At 40.3% G+C, this 19,859-nt stretch overlaps 2 long non-coding RNA genes across 3 annotated transcripts in view; one reads left to right on the top strand and one right to left on the bottom strand.

Moving 5' to 3' along the window:
• The window catches only part of LOC149971349 (uncharacterized), an 812,381-nt gene that overhangs the window by 106,566 nt on the left and 685,956 nt on the right, over window positions 1–19,859 (bottom strand). The window lies entirely within an intron of this gene.
• Window positions 1–19,859, top strand: part of LOC149971350 (uncharacterized) — a 53,184-nt gene that overhangs the window by 2,359 nt on the left and 30,966 nt on the right. The window lies entirely within an intron of this gene.

The raw sequence follows: 19,859 nt of genomic DNA on the forward strand, positions 1-19,859 counted from the left end.
AGGAATCAAGCCTGAAATAAATCATTCTCTCTACTACTAGTCTGACATTTCACATTCTTAAAATAAAGTGGCGATCCTAACTGACCTAAGACTGGGAATTTTTACTAGGATTAAATGTCAGGAATTGTAATAACCTGTTTGGGATTGGGGGCAGCATGTTCACATTCGGATGAATAGCATTCCCAGAGTAAACGGCCTGCTACTCAGTCCCAGATGCTAATATATGCATGTTATTAATATTATTGGATGGAAAACACTCTGAAGTTTCTAAAACTGTTTGATAGATGTCTGTGAGTATGACAGAACTCATATGGCAGGTGAAAACCAGGAAGTGGGAAATATGAAGTTTGTAGTTTTTCAACTCATTGCCTATCGAATATACAGTGTCTATGGGGTCATATTTCACTTCCTGTGGCTTCCATTCGATGTCAACAGCATCAAACCTTGTTTGATGCTTCTACTGTGAAGGAGGGTGGAATGGAAGCTGAATGAGTCAGAGGTCTGGAAGAGTGTCATGAGCTGATCACTCGCTCTCACGTGAGAGCGACCTGCGTTCCATTGCAATTCTAAAGACAACGGAATTCTCCGGTTGAAACATTATTGAAGATTTCTGACAAAAACATCCTAAAGATTGAAATGTTTCTACGAACTATAATATTACTTTTCATCTGAACTTTTGCCTGGAATTGCCCGCGCCTCGTGAGTTTGGATTGTGTACTAAACGTGCGAACAAAAAGGAGGTATTTGGACAAAAATTATGGACTTTATCGAACAAATCAAACATTTATTGTGGAACTGGGATTCCTGGGAGTGCATTCTGATGAAGATCATCAAAGGTAAGTTAATATTTATAATGTTATTTCTGTTGACTCCACAACATGGCGGATATCTGTTTGGCTTGTTTTGTTGTCTGAGCGCCGTACTCAGTTTATTGCATGGTGTGCTTTTTCCGTAAAGTTTTTTTTAAATCTGACACAGCGGTTGCATTAATGCATTAATGTGTCAGATTTTTAAAAAACTTTACAGAGAAAGCAAACCATGCAAAAATCTGAGTACAGCCTTTGGACAACAAAGCAGCCCCAAAAAAAAAAGGTCAACATTACTCAGAAATAGCATTTTAATTATATGTAAAACATGTATCTTTCGTCAAAGTTTATGATGAGTATTTCTGTTATCTTTAGCTCTCTGTAATTACTCCGGATATTTTTGAGGCATTTCTGAACATGGCGCCAATGTAAACCGAGATTTGTGGATATAAATATGCATATTAATCGAACAAAACATAAATGTATTGTGTAACATGATGTCATATGAGTGTCATCTGATGAAGATTATCGAAGGTTAGTGATTAATAGTATCTCTAATTCTGCTTTTGTGATTATCTTTGGCTGGGAAAAATGGCTGTGTTTTTTTGGATTTGGTGGTGATCTAACATATGTGGTGTTTTTGCTGTAAAACATTTAAAAAATCAGACACGATGGGTAGATTAACAAGATATTTATCTTTCATTTGCTGCATTGGACTTGTTAACTTCTTGGTGCACCCATCCCGTTAGCGGGATCAATTTAGTCAGCAACCGCTGAATAGCATAGCGCCACAGTCAAATAATATTACAAAAAAATCTTCATATTCATGAAATCACAAGTGCAATATTGCAAAACACAGTTTAGCCTTTTGTTAATCCACCTGTCGTCTCAGATTTTGAAATTATGCTTTACAGCGAAAGCAATCCAAGCGTTTGTGTACGTTTATCGATAGCATAACAAAACATTATGTACACTAAGCATTAAGTAGCTAGGTCACGAAAATCAGAAAAGCAATCAAATTAATCGTTTACCTTTGATCTTCGGATGTTTTCACTCACGAGACTCCCAGTTACTCAACAAATGTTCCTTTTGTTCCTTAAAACCTGTTAAGGATATGGCAGACATATGCCCCCTTTGGAGAGATTGGGTACCCCTAGTAAACTGAAAAAAAAATCTGTCAAAAATTGCTAATATATGCAAATAAAAATTATTATTGGATAGAAAACACTCTAAAGATTCTAAAACCGTTGGAATTATGTCTGTAAGTATAGCAGAACTCACAGGGCAGGCATTCTTCCAAACTAGTTTTTGTGGCCATGAAAGTTGGAGCAACTTTGACGTCATGGCCCCCACCCTTCCCAACCAGTTATGATTCTGGGGACACTTTCTATCTCTTCCGCTAGATGTCCTCTTTCAGTAGAGCTTTGAATCGTTCAATCATCCCGTGAGAATTGACCCTATGGGAGTGAAATTAGTGCGTGCCACGAGAGAATAGGCTGTGCGTAGGGGCGCGAATTGGTCCCAGCCATTCCTTTGTTCCAGCACTCAAGAGAAGGGCAGACGATGGCCGATTGAATTGAAGTTTGTTTTGCGTGTCTAAAACATCATAAAGCTTGCTTCTGTACTTAGTTTGACCTGTTTAGTCAACATATAATATGTAATTTTGAAGTTTTGATGCGCAACTTTTCCGGACCAGAGGACGTTTTGGGTGCATTTCAGCTGATGTTATTAGCAGTAGCTAATACAAAGACGCAAGACTTGAAACCAAACGATGTATTGGGTAAGTATGAAGCCTTCCAGAACATTCTGAACGAAGACCATCGAAGGTAAGGGAATATTTATGCTTAAATCTGTGTTTCTGTTGACTCCAACATTACGTAGAAATGTAGCTTGGAACTGAGCGCTGTCTCAGCATATTGAATAGTGTGCGATTTCTGTAACGTTAAAAATAAATCTAACAAAGCGGTTGCATAAAGAAGCAGTCTATCTTTCTAACTATATGTAGAACATGTATATTTAGTCAAAGTTTATGATGTCTATTTACGTTATCTTGCCCCGCTACCTAGATTTCCTGGGGGCATTTTTGAATAATTTCTGAACGTGAACTCACTGTAAATGGACATTTATGGATATAAATGGCATATTATTGAAAAAAAAATATGTACTGTGTAACATGTCATATTACTGTCATCTGATGAAGATTTTCAAAAGATTAGTGAGCGATTTATTTTTTAATCCTGCGTTTGTTGATTGCATGTTTTGGCTATTCAAATGAGCTGTGTCTGGTGGTGGTTTTACATATATATGTGCTATGTTTTCGCCGTAAAACATTTTAGAAATCTGACTTGCTGGCTAGATGAACAAGGTGTTTATCTTTCATTTGAGCTATTGGACTTGTTAATGTGTGGAGGTTAAATATTTTAAAGAATATTTTTGCGTTCCATGCGCCACCGTTTCAGCTGAACGTGGGAGGGTTGATCCCCAATTGGGAACCAATATCTTAGACAGGTTAAAGATGATTTTTATACCCCAAAAACCTCCATTTGTTTGTCGCGTTAAGTTCAGAAATCCACAGGAAAGAGCGGTCACGACAACACAGACGAAAAATCCAAATAATATCAATAATGTCCACAGAAACATGTCAAATGTTTTTGTCATGTACTGTCATGTTGTCTTGTCTCTGTCCTTTCCCTTCACCCTGTCTCCCTCTGCTGGTCGTGTTAGGTTACCTTTTCTCCCCCGCTTTCCCCCAGCTGTCCCTTGTCTCCTCTAACTACCCATTCACCCCGTTCCCCACCTGTTCCCTTTTTCCCTCTGATTAGGTCCCTATATCTCTCTCTGTTTCTGCTCCTGTCCTTGTCGGATTCTTGTTTGTTTGTGTCATTCATGCCTGAACCAGACTGTCGTCATGTTTGCTGTAACCTTGTCCTGTCCTGTCAGAATCTGCCGGTCCATCTGAGCCTACCTATGTTTGGTAATTAAAGAAGCTCTGTTTAAGTTGATTCGCTTTTGGGTCCTCATTCACGCACCGTAACAGTTTTTTTATAATCAATTCTCAGGTTGTTTTTAACCTCTAGTGTCGAACAATCCCGTATCCGGGAGCGTAATCATAGCCTCAACATTACCATAACGCAACGTTTCCTATTCATGAAAATTGCAAATGAAATGAAATAAATATATTGAAACACAAGCTTAGCCTTTTGTTACCAACACTGTCATCTCAGATTTTCAAAATATGCTTTAACCAAAGCTACACAAGCATTTGTGTAAGAGTATTGATAGCCTAGCATAGCATTAAGCCTAGCATTCAGCAGGCAACATTTTCACAAAAACAAGAAAAGCATTCAAATAAAATAATTTACCTTTGTAGAACTTCGGATGTTTTTAATGACGAGACTCTCAGTTAGATAGCAAATGTTCATTTTTTCCAAAAATATTATTTGTGTAAGAGAAATAGCTCAGTTTTGTTCCTCATGTTTGGCTAAGATTTTTTTTTTCTTCCAAATTAGCTCCATAATATCGACAGAAACATGGCAAACATTGTTTAGAATCAATCCTCAAGGTGTTTTTCACAATTCTATTAGATGAAAAATAATTCTTGGTAGTCGGTTTCTCATCAAAGGCAAACGGAAAAATACTGCAGCTGGAGATTACGCAATAATTGCGACGGAGGACACCATGCGACCACCTGGAAGATGTAGTGTCTTATGGTCAATCTTCCAATCATATGCCTACAAATACGTCACAATGCTGCAGACACCTTGGGGAAAACGTGGAAAACGTAAGCTGACTCCTAGCTCCTCCACAGCCATATAAGGAGTAATTGAAATGAGGCGATTTAAAAAAATGCGGCAGTTCCTGATTGATTATTTATCTGGGTTTCGCCTGTAACATCAGTTATGTGGCACTCACAGACAATATCTTTGCAGTTTTGGAAACGTCAGAGTGTTTTCTTTCCAAAGCTGTCAATTATATGCATAGTCGAGCATCTTTTCGTGACAAAATATCTTGTTTAAAACGGGAACGTTTTTCATCCAAAAAATAAAAGAGTACCCCCTATATCGAATAAGTTCAAATCTATATTCAATAATATATCAACCGGGTGTGTAGGTTTTTCAATAACACCGGGAGAAACAATGGGCGCTTTACTCTGCAGCGCAAAACTCACTCTGAGAGCCCGCCCCCAAAATAAAAGCCTGAAACTATGTCTAAAGACTGACACCTTAGAGAAGCCATGGAAAAAGGAATCTGGATGATATCCCTTTAAATTAATCAGGCAATTATTAAGTCATTAACCTGGGGCACCAATGGAAAGTTTTGAGTTTCTATTTCCCAAATTAACTCAAAGAATATCAGAATATTGATTGTACAACAGTCGCTAATTAATCAATTTCCTCTACAATCTCATTCTGAACTTTGCATAATCCGGGAATCTGCACAAACCCAAGTCCCACCAATGAGTTCGTACCATACCAATCTTAGTTGATGATTTATTTACTAGAAAGCTAAAGTGATAATGAAAGATACATATACACAAAAACACATTCTAGGCTATTGATTAGAACGTAGTATAAGGGCCTAACTATGACGTGTGTTACCCAAAATGGTGATTTCAAAAAAAAAGAAAAAGAGAAAGTACACGAGAGAAACATACATTTGGGTGCATTTGTCAGCTATGCTTATTTTAACCCTAACCTTGCCCTGAACTGCCGCTCTTATGGGTCAGAATATAATGATGTAATTACGTGTTGAAGGTCTCCGTGGACCGTTTAGGCTTCTCAATGACACACTTCTCTCGTACAACTCTCTGGTTGTCCTCACGATGTCAGTGTCCTTTTGGCTTAGTGGTCTGATTCCTCACCCTTGTTCTGAAAGGGGTCTTCTGAGGACAGCCAGCCCTGTAGCTCAGGGCTCACAGCGTGGGAATGAAACAGTGTAGATACGATTCGATGGGGAGTGGAGGCCAGGTGGTCCAGCTTGAATTCACCCGCTTAGATGCAGCTACTTCTCCGTAGCATGGATAGAGTAAGGTTCCTTTGTCTTCAACCTCGTGTTGCGTTTTGGGTTCGTTGACTGCTCAGACATTGCCTGCACCTCGGGTCACTTAGTCTGATATGTTAATTCTTAACTCACATGTCTTATACCCTCGGGTCAGAAGTGGCCGTAACCGCCTTTAGGGCAATTCTCTGGGCGTACCAAGTTATGAGGCAAGGTCTAGGTTTTACTCAGATCCAATTTATACAACTAACTTCACATTTCATCTTTACAAAAACATTCTCTTTGATTTGGACATTTTCCACCCATTGTACAATGTATAAACTTCAAGCATATATTAGGAAAACTCTTAAAGTTACAATGATTTCGTAATAATGTCGTCCTTTAATCGTTAATAACAAAACAAAAATGACATTCATTTTCATATTCCATCTATCGTCATGACCACCATTGTGGCTGATGGAAACCATTGCTCCAAAGTCCATTTATTGCATGTTTAATGTTCTGAGGCCGGTTCTCCATAGTGAAAAGACAAAGAAATTTTGTCTGTTGCCTAAGATTTACAATGGGCGTGAGGGGTCAAAAACACATCTTCATACCCCTAGATCTTTCCTCCTCTGTTGCAGTTGAGAGATAATGTGTAGGGTTGTGGTCTCCTGTAACCTGACCTGATCAGGACAGTCATGACAATGTCAAGCAAAGAGGAACTGAGTTTGAAGGTAGGCCTTGAAATACATCCACAGGTACACCTCCAATTGACTCAAAGGATGTCAATTAGCCTATCAGAAGCTTCTAAAGCCATGACATAATTTTCTGGAATTATCCTAGCTGTTTAAAGGCACAGCCAACTTAGTATATGTACACTTCTGACACACTGGAATTGTGATACAGTGAATTATGAGTGAAATGATCTCTGTAAACAATTGTTTGAAAAATGACTTGTGTCATGCACATTGTAGATAACTGTCCTAACTGAATGGCCCCACACTATAGTTTGTTAACAAGAGTTTTGTGGAGTGGTTTGAAGAACTAGTTTTAATGACTCCAACCTAAGTGTATGTAAAATTCCCGACTTCAACTGTACATCATAGCTGGGACTGGACATCTTTCTTGCCGAAGATTGAGTACAGCATTTGTATGCTAGCTACTTACTGTTTGGAGTAGGGAGGATGAGGGAGTATCTTCTTCGTGTTACTTGGTGTTTTTCTGAGCGCATTCCACAAAGTTGTTGATCATGTCCTCCTCATCCACTTCTCCCATTTTGCCATAACAGTCAAGCACACAGTCTGGTTTGATCATTCTCTCTACCGTTAGGTGGTCCACCTTCCCTGTGGCTCTCTTATCCTGTTCAAGTCCGGGCTCTGGACATTTAAGGACATTGAGAGACTTGTCCTGAAGCCACTCCTGCGTTGTCTTAACTGTGTGCTTAGGATCGTTGTCCTGATAAAAGGTTAACCTTCACCCCAGTCTGAGGTCCTGAGTGCTCTGGAGTAGGTTTTCATAAAGGATCTATGTACTTTGCTCTGTTCATTTTTCCCTCGAACCTGACTGGTCAGACAGTTTCGAGGATCGGCCAGTCCCTACCGCTGAAAAACCACCACCATGCTACACTGTAGGGATGGTGGCAGGTTTCCTACAGACGTGACGCTTGGCATTCAGGCCAAAGAGTTCAATCGTAGTTCTATCAGACCAGACAATCTCAGTCTGAGGGTTTCTCAGTCTGAGGGTCTTTAGGTGCCTTTTGGCAAACTCCAAGATGGCTGTCGTTGCTTTTACTGAGGAGTGGCATCCGTCTGGCCACTCTACCATAAACGCCTGATTGGTGGAGTGCTGCAGATAATGTTGTCCTTCTGGAAAGTTCTCCCATCTCCACAGAGGAACCATCAGGTTCTTGGTGACCTCCCTGACCAAGTGCCTTCTCCCCCGGTTGCTCAGTTTGGCCAGGCGGCCAGCTCTAGGAATTGTCTAGGTGGTTCCAAACTTCTTCTATTTAAGAATGATGGATGCCAATGAGTTCTTGGGACCTTCAATGCTGCATAAATGTTTTGGTACCCTTTCCCAGATCTGTGCCTAGACACAATCCTGTCTCAGAGGTCTACGGACAATTCCTTCGACCTCATGGCTTGGTTTTTGCTCTGACATGCACTGTCAACTGTGGGACCTTGTGTGCCTTTTCCAAATCATGTCCAATCAATTGAATTTACCACAGCTGGACTCCAATGAAGTTGTAGAAACATCTCAAAGAGAATCAATGTCAACAGGATGCACTTAAGCTCAAATTCGAGTCTCATAGCAAAGGGTCTGAATACTTATGTAAATAATGTAATTTTGTTTTTTGTTTCTAATAAATGTTTTGTTTCTAATGTAAATTTGTTCATATTTGCAGAATTTTGTAGCCTAGGCTTAAAAAAATTATTTCATATGGGCAGAAAAATGTATGTAAATTCCTTCGTGTGGTTGTATAAAGGCTGATGGCAAAAACAAATACTAATGTCAACAATGATTGACATTAGTAAATGACATGAAAAAGTGTCCAAGTAGGCCAGGTGCTCATTTTTCTCAGGTGGATTTTGGAGTATTCTAAACTTCAACTTAAAAGTATAGGCAACGCTCCTCGGGTATGTCTCCAGTCAATGAGTTGTGTACTTCTCAACCAGTGACTTCAGATCCTTCTGTTGCTTGAGGTGGTGGGGTCTTTGCCATGGCGGTGGAATGCCAGCATGCAATGCCTCAATGAACTTCCAAATGGTGTGGTGGGTAGTGTCAAGATTTGCTGAAAATATTCAATGCCAGCCCTCCACTACGTTGTTGGTCTTTGCCAAGTCTTGCAGGACAACATCATTGCAATTCCATAATTCTGAAAGTAAAAAAGACAAAGATGAGTAACCATGTTATTGGCCTTGGGAAGGCTGTCATTAATAATAATAGTAAAAAAAAACATTTGTATAGAAAACATTGTCTTTCTTCAAATGCGTCTGACCTTCTCCCCAACCCATGTTGCCTGAAAGCATGTCAGGAGCTCCTCCAAATCAATTAAAATCAAATGAAATTGTATTGTTCACATACACATGGTTAGCAGATTTTAGTGCAAGTGTAGCGAAATGCTTGTGTTTTCCGTTTCCCACAGTGCATTAATATTTATCAAGTAATCTAACAAAATACAACCTAATACACACAAATCTAAAGGGATGGAATAAGAATATTTACATATAAATCTATGGATGAGTGATGACTGAGTGGCATAAGCATGGTGCAATAGATTATATATAATACTGTATATACATATGAGATGAGTAACGTAAGATATGCAAACATTATATTTATGTAAATACATGTAAAGTGACTAACATGATCCATTTATTAAAGTGGCGAATGATTCAAGTCTGTATGTAGGCAGCAGCCTCTTTGAGGTGGTGATGGCTGTTGAACAGTCTGATGGCATTGAGATAAAAGCTGTTTTTCAGTCTCTCGGTCCCAGCTTTGATGCACCTGTACTGACCTCATGTTCTGGATGGTAGCGGGGTGAACAGGCAGTGGCTCAGGTGGTTGTTGTCCTTGATTATCTTTTTGGCCTTCCTGTGACATCGGGTGGTGTAAGTGTCCTGGAGGGAAGGTAGTTTGCCCCGGTGTAGACTGCACCACCCTCTGCAGAGCCTTTTTTTTTTACCTTTATTTAACTAGGCAAGTCAGTTAACCTTTTGTGACTAGGGGGCAGTATTTTCATTTTTGGAAAAATTACGTTCCCATAGGAAACGGGATATTTTGTCAGGACAAGATGCTAGAATATGCATATAATTGACAGCTTAGGATAGAAAACACTCTAAAGTTTCCAAAACTGTAAAAATATTGTCTGTGAGTATAACAGAACTGATATTGCAGGCGAAAGCCTGAGAAAAAAAAATTAAATATTTTGAAAGCTCCAATGCGTCCCTATTGAGCAGTGAATGGGCTATCAACCAGATTACTTTTTCCCCAAGGTGTCTACAGCATTGTGACGTAGTTTTACGCATTTATGTTGAAGAATACCCGTAAGCGGCTACATTGCGCAACTGGTCACCTGATGGCTCTCAGAGTGATTCTCGCGTAAAATACAGAGGTAGCCATTATTACAATCGGTTTTACTGAAAAACCAATTGTCCCGGTGGATATATTATCGAATAGGTATTTGAAAAACACCTTGAGGATTGATTATAAACAACGTTTGCCATGTTTCTGTCGATATTATGGAGCTAATTTGGAATATTTTTTTGCCGTTTTCGTGACTGCAATTTCCGGTCGATGTCTCAGCCAAAAGTGAAAAACAAACGGAGCAATTTCGCCTACAAAAATAATATTTTTGGAAAAAAGGAACATTGGCTATCTAACTGGGAGTCTCGTGAGTGAAAACATCCGAAGCTCATCAAAGGTAAACGATTTAATTTGATTGCTTTTCTGATTTCCGTGACCAAGTTACCTGCTGCTAGCTGGACAAAATGCTATGCTAGGCTATCGATAAACTTACACAAATGCTTGTCTAGCTTTAGCTGTAAAGCATATTTTGAAAATCTGAGATGACAGGGTGATTAACAAAAGGCTAAGCTGTGTCTCAATATATTTAACTTGTGATTTTCATGAATATGAATATTTATGTCCGTTGCGTTATGCTAATTAGTCAGTCAATGATTACGCTCTCAGACCCGGGATGGGGAGTTACTAGAGATTAAGAACAAAACTCTTATTTTCAATGACGGCCTAGGAACAGTGGGTTAACTGCCTGTTCAGGGGCAGAACAACAGATTTATACCTTGTCAGCTTGTGAGGTTGAACTTGCAACCTTCCGGTTACTAGTCCAAAGCTCTACCCCTAGGCTACCCTGCCGCCTTGAGGTTGAGGGCAGTGCAGTTGCCATACCAGACGGTGATACAGCCCGACAGGATACTTTCAATTGTGCATCTGTAAAATCTTGTTAGGGTTTTAGGTGACAAACAACATTTCTTCAGTCTCCTGAGGTTGAAGAGGCACTGTTGTGCCTTCTTCACCACATTGTCTGTGTGGGTGTACCATTTCAGTTTGTCTGTGATGTGTGAAACTTTCCACCTTCTCCACTGCTGTCCCGTCGATGTGGATAGGGGGGTGCTCCCTCTGCTGTTTTCTGAAGTCCACGATCATCACCTTTGTTTTGTTGACGTTGAGTGAGAGGTTATTTTCCTGACACCACACTCCGAGTGCCCGAGTGTCTCGTCATTGTTTTTAATCAAGCCCACTACTGTTGTGTTGTCTGCAAACCTGATGATTGAGTTGGAGGCCGTCATGGGTGAACAAGGAGTACAGGAGGAGGCTGAGCACACACCCATGTGGGGCCCCAGTGTTGAGGATCAGCGAAGTGGAGATGTTGTTTCCTACCTTCATCACCTGGGGGCTGCCCGTCAAAGTCCAGGACTCAATTGCACAAGGTGGAGTTGAGACCCAGGGCCTCAAGCTTAATGATGAGCTTGGCTGGTATTATGGTGTTAACTTCTTATTGCTGGGGGGCAGTATTGAGTAGCTTGGATGAATAAGTTGCCCAAAGTAAACGGCCTGCTCCTCAGTCTCAGTTGCTAATATATGCAAAGTATTATTAGTATTGGATAGAAAACACTCTAAAGTTTCTAAAACTGTTTGAATAATGTATGTGAGTATAACAGAACTCATATGGCAGGCAAAATCCTGAGGAGATATCAAAACAAGAAGTGAGAAATCTGAGCTTGGTATGTATTCACCATAGTTCGCAATGAAATCCCCTTGAGATATTAATGATGTTGCACTTCCTAAGGGTTCCACTAGATGTCCACCATCTATAGCAATTTGAATGAGACTTCTACTGTGTTGTGGGACTGAATGGGAGTAGAATCTATCAGGCAGCCATCTTCTGATCACACGCATTCCTCATGGTATAATTGCTGAGCTATAGTCAATGAACAGCATTCTTACATAGGTATTCCTCTTGTCCAGATGGGATAAGGCAGTGTGCAGTGTGATGGCGATCGAATCGTCTGTGGAACTGGTGGGGCGGTATGCAAACTGAAGTGGGTCTAGGGTGGAAAGTTAGGTGGAGGTGATATGATCCTTGACTTGTCTCTCAAAGCACTTAATGATGATAGAAGTGAGTGCTGTGGGGCAATAGTCATTTAGTTCAGTTATCTTTGCCTTCTTGGGTACAGTAACAGCGGTGGCCATCTTGAAGCATGTGGGGACAGCAGACTGGGATATGGAGCGATTGAATATGCCCATGAACACACCTGCCAGCTCGTCTATGCATGCTCTGAGGACGCAGGATGCTATCTGGGCCAGCAGCCTTGTGAGGGTTAACACATTTAAATGTATTACTCACATCGGCCAAGGGGACAGCAGTCCTTGGTAGCGGGCCGTGATTGGTTGCACTATATTATCCTCAAAGCGGGCAAAGAAGGTGTTTAGTTTCTCTGGAAGCAAGACGTTGGTGTCCGTGACGTGGCTAGTTTTCTTTTTGTAGTCCGTAATTTCCTGTAGACCCTACCACATAAGTCTCGTGTCTGAGCCGTGAATTGCTACTCCACTTTGTCCCTATACCGATATTTTTTCTTGTTTGATTGTCTTGCGGAGAGAATAACTACACTGTTTATCCTCTCTAGGCTAGATGGGATGCTACCGTCCCACCTGACCAACATCCAGTGAAAGTGCAGGGCGCCAAATTCAAACCACAGAATTGTAAATATTTAACATTCTTGAAAATACACATGCAATATGTCAAAATAAAGCTTTGCGTCTTGTTAATCCAGCCACGGTGTCATATTTCAAAAAGGCTTAACAGTGAAAACAAACCATGCGATTATCTGAGGATAGCACCCCATCAAACATACACAGACAATCATATTTTATCCAGCGAGGCGAGTCAGAAATAACGATATAATTCATGCCTTACCTTTGAAGAGCTTCTTCTGTTGACACTCCAATATGTCCCATAAACATCACAAATGGTCCTTTTGTTTTAATTCTGTCATTATATCTCCAAAATGTCAATTTATTTGGCTTGTTTGATCCAGAAAAACACTGGTTCCAACTCGCGCAACATGACTACAGAATATCTAATAAGTTACCTGTAATCTTTGTCCAAAGATTTCAAAGAACTTTCCTAATACAACTTTAGTTTTTTTTTAACTTAAGTAACCAATACAATTTCAGATGGGATAAACTGCGTTCAATAGTGGATATGAACAAAGTGGAGCGAGCTTTCAGGTCACGCGCCCCAACCACAACAGTACACTAGACTCGACCCTCGTTCTGAACAGCCCTACTTCTTCATTTCTCAAAGGAAAAACATCAACCAATTTCTAAAGACTGTTGACATCCAGTGGAAGCGATAGGAACTGCCTTAGAAATCTAGATCCACATAGAAAACCCATTGAAAACACTGTCACCTCAAAAAGAAAATCCTGGATGGTTTGTCCTTGAGGTTTCACCTGCCAAATAAGATCTGTTAGTCACAGACATCATTCAAACAGTTTTAGAAACTTCATAGTGTTTTCTATCCAAATCTAATAATAATATCCATATCCTAGCTTCTTGGCCTGGGTAGGAGGCAGTTTACTTTGGGCACATTTTTTATCCGGACTAGAGAGGTTATAATCGGCTATATTCCCAGTCATCTTTCCATGGTTAAATGCTGTGGTTCGCGCTTTCTCTTTTGCGCAAATTCCGCCATCTATCGATGGTTTGTGGTTAACCTCTTGGTGTTAGGGGGCAGTATTTTCATTTTTGGAGAAAAAAAGCGTTCCCGTTTTAAACGGAAAAGATGCTAGAATATGCATATAACTGACAGCTTTGGATAGAAAACACTCTAACGTTTCCAAAACTGTAAAGATATTGTTTGTGAGTATAACAGAACGGATGTTGCAGGCCTGAGAAAAATCCAATCCGGAAGTGCCCCAGGTTTTGATAGCGCTGCTTTCCAATGACTCCCTATTCAGCTGTGAATGTACCATCAACAAGCTTACGCTTTCTACGTATTCCCCAAAGTGTCTACAGCATTGTGACGTAGTTTTACGCATTTCTGTTGAAGAATAGCTGTAGGCGGCCACATTGCGTAAGTTTTCACATGGTGGCTCCGAGAGAGATTCTCGAGTAAAATACAGAGGTAGCCATTACTCCAATCGGTCCTAGTGAAAAATGAATTGTCCCGACGGATATATTATCGAATAGATATTAGAAAAACACCTTGAGGAAGGATTCTAAACAACGTTTGCCATGTTTCTGTCGATATTATGGAGCTAATTTGGAATATTTTTCGGCATTGTGGTGACTGCAATTTCCGGGCGATTTCTCAGCCAAACGTGAAGAACAAACGGAGCTATTTCGCCTACAAAAATAATATTTTGAGAAAAAATGAACTTTGGCTGTCTACCAGGGAGTTTCGTTAGTGAAAACATCCGAAGTTCATCAAAGGTAAACTATTTAATTTGATTGCTTTTCTGATTTCCGTGACAAGGTTGCCTGCTGCTAGCAAGGCATAATGCTATGCTAGGCTATTGATAAACTTACACAAATGATTGTCTAGCATTTGGCTGTAAAGCATATTTTGAAAATCTGAGATGACAGGGTGATTAACAAAAGGCTAAGCTGTGTTCCAATATATTTCACTTGTGATTTTTATGAACAGGAAGATTTTCTAGGAAGATTTATGTCCGTTGCGCTATGCTAATTAGTGTCAGATGATGACAAAGGTCCTGTTCACGGGATGGGGTGTCACTACAGCTTAAGGCACGTTTTAATAGTCACAGTGGATACATGATCTCCAATGCACTTCCATATAAACTCACTCACCGAGTCAGACCATCGTTGAATGGTTCTAGTCATGGGGACATCCTGTTTCAGTTTCTGCCTATAGGACGGTACAAGCAAAATGGAGTCGTGGTCGGATTTGCCGAAGGGTGGGCAGGGGAGGGCCTTGTATGCATCGTGGAAGTTAGAGTAGCAGTGATCCAGTGCGTGAGTGCTGCAATCAATATGGTGATAGAATTTAGGTAGCCTTGTTCTCAAATTTGTTTTGTTAAAATCCCCAGCTACAATAAATGCAGTCTCAGGATATATGGTTTCCAGTTTACATAGAGTCCAGTGAAGTTCCTTAAGGGCCATCGTGGTATCTGCTTCAGTGGGAATATACACAGCTGTGACGATAACCGATGAGAATTCTCTTGGGAGATAATGTGGTCGGCATTTGATTGTAAGGAATTCTAGGTATGGTGAACAGAAGGACTTGAGTTCCTGTATTTTGTTATGATTACACCATGAGTTGTTAGTCATGAAGCATACACCCCTGCTTTTCTTCCCAGAGAGATATTTAATTATTTTGGCTCGACGCATGAAGAAACCCGTTGGCTGTACCGACTCCGACAACATATCCCGAGAAAGCCATGTTTCTGTGAAACAGAGAATGTTACAATCTGATGTTTTTCTGGAAGGAAAGCCTTGCAATAATTCCATCCTCCTTGTTGTCTAGAGACTGGATATTGGTGAGTAATATACTCGGAAGCGGTGGGTGGTGTGCACGCCTTCGAAGTCTGACCAGGAGGCCGCTCCATCTACCTCTTCTGCGGCGGTGTTGTTTTAGGTCAGCCTCTGGGATTAGGTCCAATGTCTTTGGTGGTGGTTAGAACAAAGGATCTGCTTCTACAACGACGTATTCCTGTTTGTAATGTTGGTAAGTCGACGTCGCTCTTATATCCAATAGTTTTTCCCGGCTGTATGTAATAATACTTAAGATGTTCTGGGCTAACAATGTAAGAAATAATACATAAAATAGCAAAATACTGATTAGTTTTCAGTTGAAGAATCCGGTATCCAGCAGGTCTTCGAAGTATTTGCCTACTTCAGTCGGTGGGATGAATGCGTGTGCGCCAAGCTTCCTGATCACTTGGGCGTAGTCTGTGTCATTGGGGTGCTTTTGTTTAATTTTTTTGAAGCGTTTATACTTTTCACCAAATGAAAGAAGCAACCCCAGACGTTGTTCCCAGGAAACACCTTTGTGAAGGCTTTGGGAACCGAATCCGAGCATTGTGCAGGTTAAGGTTAATACTGCACGCTTTCTTGAATTTGTTTATGGATTTGGGGACTGTGAAAAGAGCCCTGGTGACATTCTCTCCCCCCTTTTTACAACCATTGAATCGATATGTCTAATGTAACACCAAGTAATTTAGTGTCCTCAACTTGTTCAAAAATCGCACTATTCATTACCAGATTCTGCTGAGGTCTAGAACTTAGGGAATGATTTGTACCAAATACAATGCTCTTAGTTTTAGAGATGTCTAGGGCCAGTTTATAGCTGACCCTTCCAAAACTGACTGCAACTACTTGTTCACCTGTCTAGGACTGGAACCCTGTTCCGCTAAAGGAAACCCTCGCCAACAGCCAATGAAATTGCAGGGCACCAAAAACAAATCAACAGAAATCTCATAAATCAAATTTCTCAAACATACAAGTATTAGGCACCACTTTAAAGATAACATTCTCATTAATCCAGCTACAGTGTCTGATTTCAAAAATGCTTTACAGCGAAAGCTCCACAAACAATTATGTTAGGTCAACACCATGCCACAGAAAAACCTAGCCATTTTTCCAGCTAAAGAGAGGAGTCACAAGAATCACTAACCTTTGATGATCTTCATCAGATGACACTCGAAGGACTTCATGTTACACAATACTTGTATGTTTTGTTCGATAAAGTGCATATTTATATAAAAAAATCTCATTTTACTTTGGCGTGTTATGTTCAGTAGTTCTAAAACACGCAGTGATTGGGCAGAGAGCCACATGAATTCACAGAAATACTCATTATAAATGTTGATGAAAATTCAAGTGTTATACATGGAATTAAAGATATACTTTTCCTTAATGCAACCGCTGTGTCAGATTTTTTCAAAAAAAAAATGCAGAAAAAACTTTACATAATCTGAGAACGGAGCTCAGAGCCCAAACCAGCCAAAATAAATATCTGCCATGTTGATGCAGTCAACATTAGTCAAAAATAGCATTATAAATATTCACTTACCTTTGATGATCTTCATCAGAATGCACACACAGGAATCACAGTTCCACAAGAAATGTTTGTTTTGTTCGATAATGTTCATCATTTATGTCCAAATAGCTTCTTTTGTTAGGGCATTTGGTAAACAAATCCAAACGCGCGTTCAGGTCCAGTCGGACGAAAAGTTCCAAAAGTTATATTACAGGTCGAAGAAACTTTTCAAACTAAGTATAGAATCAATATTTAGGATGTTTTTATCAGAAATATTCAATAATGTTCCAACCGGAAAATTCCATTGTCTGTAGAAAAGCAATGGAAAGAGACATACCTCTCATGTGAACTCGCATGACTAAGAACGAGGCTGCTGCCAGACCCCTTGGTCAAACAGCTCTCATTCGCTCCCACTCACAGTAGAAGCGTGAAACAATGTTCTAAAGATGGTTGACATCCAGTGGAAGCCTCAGGAAGTGCAAAATAACCCATATCCCTCTGTGTATTCGATAGGGGCGAGTTCAAAAACTACAAACCTCATCTTTCCCACTTCCTGTTTGGATTTGTTCTCAGGTTTTTGCCTAACATATAGGTTATGTTATACTCACAGACATCAGTCAGACAGTTTTAGAAACTTCAGAGTGTTTTCTATCCAATACTACATAATAATATTCATATACTGTATTAGCATCTGGGACTGAGTAGGAGGCAGTTTACTCTGGGCACGCTATTCATCCAAAAGTGAAAATGCTGCCCCCTATCCCAAAGAAGTTAAGGGTTTCAGTGACTTCATTAGCTGTGGTTGCTGATGCGTATATGGTTGAATCGTCAGCATACCTGGATGCACATGCTTTGTTTAATGCCAGTGGCAGGTCATTGGTAAAAATAGAAAATAGAGGTATTAGAGATCTGCCATGCGGTATACCACACTTTACATGTTTGACATTAGAGATGCTTTCATTAAAGAAAACTCTGAGTTCTGTTAGATAGATAGCTCTGAATCCACGACATGGCAGATGTTGAAAAGCCATAACACAGGTTTTTTCAACAACAGGTTATGGTCAAAAATATCAAAGGCTGCACTGAAATCTAGCAGTATATCTCCCACAGTCTTCGTATCAATTTCTTTCAACCAATCATCAGTCATTTGTGTCAGTGCAGTACATGTTGAGTGCCCTTCACTATAAGCATGCTGAAAGTCTGTTGTTAATTTGTTTGCAGAGAAATAGCATTGTATTTGGTGAAACATTATTTCCAACAGTTTGCAAAGTGCTGGCAGCAAGACTATAGGTCTGCTGTTAGAACCAGTAAAGGCTGCTTTACCACTCTTGGGTAGCGGAATTACTTTGGCTTCCCTCCAGGCTTGAGGACAAAGACTTTCCTCAAGGCTCAGATTAAAGATAGGACAGATAGGAGTGACTATAGTGTCAGCTACAGTACCATCCTCAGTAGTTTTCCATCTAAGTTGTCAATGCCAGAAGGTTTGTCATTATTGATCGTTAACAATAATTGTTCCACCTCACCCACACTAACTTTACAAAATTCAAACTTGCAATGCTTTTCTTTCATTATTAGTTTTTATGCATGAATACGATGGCTCACTGTTCGTTGTTGGCATTTCCTGCCCACTTTGCCAATGAAGTAACCATTAAAATAATCGCCAACATCAAATGGTTTTGTGATGAATAAGCCATCTGATTCAATGAAATATGGAGTTGAATTTGTCTTTTGGCACATAATTTCACTTAAAGTAATCCAAAGTTTTTTTTCCATCATTCTTTATATCATTGATGGGATTCTGGGAGTACTGAAAGCCAGTAGGCTGGGACAATCTGAGGTCCCAGACACAACGGCTAACTGCTTCGGGGGCTGCGTCTAAGCTCTCAAGAAAACCCTGCAAGTTTAACAGGCAGCTGATACCAACTGCGTCCCACAGAATTCAATTGAAAAGTTAGCTAGCTAATAGTAAACTTTCCAATACACTTTCAAAACAACAAACCTTTGTGTTTTGAAAAGAAGGCACCTGCCTGGTTGAAATATACAAACCTCGCTCTCCCCTGTTCCCTCATTCCGCATTCAACAGGAAGTGATGTACAGTACCAGTCAGAGGTTTGGACACACCTACTCATTCAAGGGTTTTTCTTTATTTTTTATTTTGTTCTACATTGTAGAAAGTAGTGAAGACATCGAAACTATGAAATAACACATGTGAAACATGTAGTAACCAAAAAAGTGTTAAACAAATCCAAATATATTTGATATTTTAGATACTTCAAAGTAACCACTCTTTGCCTTGATGACAGCTTTGTACACTCTTGGCATTCTCTCAACCAGCTTCACCTGGAATGCTATTCCAACAGTCTTGAAGGAGTTCCCACATATGCTGAGCACTTGTTGGCTGCTTTTCCTTCACCCTGCGGTTACATTCATTGTGGAGGACAGGTCATGTGATGCTGCACTCCAGCACTCTCCTTCTTGGTCAAATAGACTTTACAATGCCTGGAGGTGTGTTGGGTCATTGTCCTGTTGAAAAACAAATGATAGTCCCACTAAGTGCAAACCAGATGGGATGGTGTATCACTGCTGAATGCTGTGTAAGCCATGCTGGTTACGTGTGCCTTGAATTTTAAATAAATCACTGACAGTGCCACTAACAAAGCACCCCCCCCCCCCCTCCATCACTCTTCCTCCTCCATGCTTCACAGTGGGAACCACACGTGGAGACCATCCGTTCACATACTCTGCATTTCACAAAGACACGGTGGTTGGAACCAAAAATCAGACCAAAGGACAGATTTCCTCCGGTCTAATGTCCATTGCTTGTGTTTCTTGGCTCAAGTAAGTCTCTTCTTATTATTGGTGTCTTGTAGTAGTGACTTCTTTGCATCAATTTGACCATGACGGCCTGATTCACGAAGTTTCCTCTGAATAGTTGATGTTGAGATGTGTCTTTTACTTGAACTCTGTGAGGCTGCAATTTCGGAGGCTGGTAACACTAGCTTTTTCTCTGCAGCAGAGGTAACTCTGGGTCTTACTGTCCTGTGGCAGTC

Source organism: Oncorhynchus mykiss, chromosome 26 (assembly GCF_057628025.1).
Source record: "Oncorhynchus mykiss isolate SJ-2025 chromosome 26, ASM5762802v1, whole genome shotgun sequence".
Classification (NCBI taxonomy): Eukaryota; Metazoa; Chordata; class Actinopteri; order Salmoniformes; family Salmonidae; genus Oncorhynchus; species Oncorhynchus mykiss.